Consider the following 3,677-nt stretch of genomic DNA (forward strand, 5'->3'; position numbering starts at 1 on the left):
TCAAACTTGGAAGGTCATAGTGAGCAGACCTGTACTGAGAGAAGAGCATCAAATCCTTTGTGTACACATTTAGTTTTATTGTAACAAAGCAACTTGTACACTTTTAACGTTTAAAACTGAGCATCATCTTTCCTTTCCAGTGAAACAAAAAGAAAATTTAAAAATAAACAGGAACAAAATTACAATAGAGAATGTCAATTCCAAATAAGATCCTACAGGTTCTGCTGATTCTCCCATTGAGTGGCAGGGCTCAAGTCATCATTAGGAGAGAATTTATTTTAAAAGTGTCATCTTAAACTGCAAGGATGTCTGTCAAATGTCACAATTAAACATGCCAAAGGAGAAGCCATGTTGTCAAAATGCCCACTTACCCCACCCAAACATCTCAAACCCACCCTTTGCTGACCTTCTATAACCCCATTTTTTTAAGTTTTTTTTTCTTTTCTTTAAACAAGAGAAAGTAGACAGATACATGTTGGTAAATGCTAACTGTCCATATTCACATAGAGACACAGTGTACTCTCTGAGCCCAGTATACAGAGAAAGGAGGAAAAAAGCTAGAATTCTATGCACTACTGCACAGGGGCCTAGCACCCTCCAGCTTCCAGCAGAGCAAAGGGAGCAGGTTTTTCTTTTTTCCCACAGAGCTCGGTGGTATTGATTCCATACAGTTTTTGTTAAGACAGGAAGGGATAAAAATGAATTTCAAACAGAAAGGGGTAGATACTTTTCCCATTGTATCCTGCTCAAGATATTTCCCCCCAAAATAAGTTGAGAACCATGGTGTAGAGAAAAGAGACCTCAAAAACAGGGTGACTGAGCACAAGAGGGAAGGAAAAAAAAAAAAAAGACTGCAACTTGCTCCCAGGGACTGGAGAAAATTTAAAAAAAGGAAGGTTGGAATCCATCAGTGTTCTATTAGTCATCTTCTCCTTCATCCTCCTCTCCTTCCTCCCCTTCATCATCATCTTCATCTTCTTCACCTTCATCCTCATCCCCTTCTTCATCAATGTCTTCTAATCCTTCCTCCTCTTCATCATCATCATCATCTTCTTCTCCTTCTCCTTCTTCATCATCCATATCAGGAACCAAGTAGTATTGTAATGAGTTTGGCCAAATATCATCTTTGATGACCTCTCCTAATTCATCAGCACCTGCATCAGAATGGTCAGTAAACCAGGTAAAGAAGCTCTCTGGTTCCTCATGCTGCCTCTTCCTGCTGGCTTTATTCTGCGTTTGACTTGAACGTTTCGTCAAATCCTTTCCAGATTTCCATTTGATTTCAGTGGACTTTGAAGATGGATCACCACTCTCATTCAGATGAAATTCTTTGGAGAGAACTTTATTTTCAAAGTAAGGATTTTCATCAAAATAAAAATCTATTCTGTAACCTGATTTAATATCTTCAAATTCTGTCACTTCAACTCTGGTCAAATAATGCAGTGCCTCTTCGTCCTCCTCCCCAAGCAGTGCAGACACTTGTGGATGGTTGACAAATGTTGTTACCCCAAAATTTGGGATTTTGGCGATCAATTCTGACCTCTTCTGAAAAAATGGTTGGCGGAGTTTGTTATATTTCTGTTCTACTTTCAAAAATCTCCTCACTGGCTTGTTCATTAAGTCTGTCTATTTCATTTTGTACTTCATCAATGTGTTCAATTGCTTCTTGCTGTTCTTTTTCTCCCTTCTTTGGCAAGCCTGCAGAGGCCGATGTCTCATCCAGTCCCTGAGCAGGAGGTGGTCTTGGTTTCTTCTTTTGAGGCGGGAGTGGAGACTGGTGTTTGGGGGCCATGCTGCTGGGGAAGTCCGAGAACCGGAGCACAAGTCTTCTTGCTCGTCCGGAAGCAGGCAGAACACTCACTATTTTTCTTCTTATATGACTGGTAGAACTCAACTGTGAATCCATTTCATCCTGGCTTTTTTTTTTTTTTTTTTTTTTTTTTTTTTTTGCCTGGGAGATTTTAAATTACTGATTCAATCTCATTACTTATTATTGATCTGTTCAGAATTTCTATTTTTCATTTAATCTTGTCAAGTTTTATGTTTCTGGGAATTTATCAGTTTCCTCTAGGTTTTCTAGTTTTTCAGCATAGAAAAGTTCATAATAGTCTTTGATGATTTTTCATATTTTTATGGTTCAGTTGCAATGTACCATTTTTAAAAACATTTTTAGTTGTGCTTATTTGAATCTTCCCTCTTCTTATCTTCCTCAGTCCAGCTAGTGGTGTTTCAATATTATTTGTTTTTTAAAGAACCACTTTTTAAACTTAATTTATTCTTTGTATAATTTTTGGTTTCAGTTTCATTCAGTTCTGCTCTGATTTGTGTTATTTCTTTTTTTCTGCTAGCTTCAGGCTTGGCTTGTTCTTGTTTTTCTAGTTCCTCAAGGTGTGATATTAGATTGTTAATTTGTAATGTTTCTACTTTTCAATGTAGACATTTAATGCTATAAACTTCCCTCCTAACGCTAATGTGTTGTATCCCAGATATTTCAGTATGTCTTCATTTTCATTCCTTTTGAATTAAAAAAAATTCACCTTAATTTTGCTGTTGACCCCAACTTGTTAGGATCATTTTGTTTAATTTTTATGGATTGGCATAGCTTCAAGAGTTCCACTTGGAATTGATTTCTAGTGTTAGAGTGTCAGTGATACCATGTGAGAAGAACTTGACCTATCATTGCTGGCTTTGAGAAGGCAGCGAGGTTGTAAGACATTGGATATGGCCAGCCTCAAGAAGCTGTGACGTTCAAGGAAATGCATTCTTCCCTAGAACCTCCAGAATGCAGCACCTTGACAACACCTTGATTTTAGCCAGTGAGACCCATTCAGACTTCTGATCTAATTTCCTCTAGCTAAATGGGAACCACTTTCCTGAGAAGTTCTGTTCATTACTCAGGGAAAGTGTGAAATGACTGACTGACAATGTCATACAGAAGTTAGGCCGTTTGACTCAAAATGAGACCAACTTTGTGGTGAAAGTCATGCTCCTGAGCTCTCTATGAAATCAAGGTGAAGACGGTAGACTAGAGGTTTTTTTTTAGCATGCCTCACTCACTTGGAAATAGCAAAAATAATGTTTAGAGATTCACACTGTGTACTTATATCCAAGAAGGAAAACAGTTTTGTATTCTTTGCGCTTTTTTTATAGTTTTCTATATATTTTAAACATCACTGAAAGATGTAGTGGCTCTCAGAAAAGAAGTGGCTATTTAGTGAGCATATCTCAAGAAAATATTTCCATATTAAAATTATCTGTAAACCATGGTAATTCACACATCTACTTCAAAATTGTATTAAATCAGATAATACATGTTAAGTACTCTGCAAATTTCCTGGCTTGTACTGCTTAATAAATATCAACTATGAATGCATAATAAAAAGGGAAATTGGGACAATATCACAATTGAGTTCCTTTACAACAACATATTTTATAAATTGCAATATAGCTCATACAGCTAAAATAACAGGCACAGATTATTTTGAATTATCTTTTTAAAACTATAACATTCTTCAGTGTTCTTAACCAATCTCAGTGCTTTGCTTTTTGTTCATTTTTAAATATTACATATTTTATTGAAGAAATAATGTATACATGAATTTGAAATGTTTTAAAAAGTATTAAGAGCAGCAAATAACATATCTCATTTAAACATTTTAGAAGAAATCACAAGCATT

General features: G+C 36.1%; 1 pseudogene; it reads right to left on the reverse strand.

Annotated features, from left to right (window-relative positions):
- Positions 1 to 255: 255 nt before the first annotated feature.
- LOC100397174 (protein SET pseudogene) lies at positions 256 to 1,859 on the reverse strand (annotated as a pseudogene).
- Positions 1,860 to 3,677: the final 1,818 nt, after the last annotated feature.

Source organism: Callithrix jacchus, chromosome 10 (genome assembly GCF_049354715.1).
Source record: "Callithrix jacchus isolate 240 chromosome 10, calJac240_pri, whole genome shotgun sequence".
Lineage (NCBI taxonomy): Eukaryota > Metazoa > Chordata > Mammalia > Primates > Cebidae > Callithrix > Callithrix jacchus.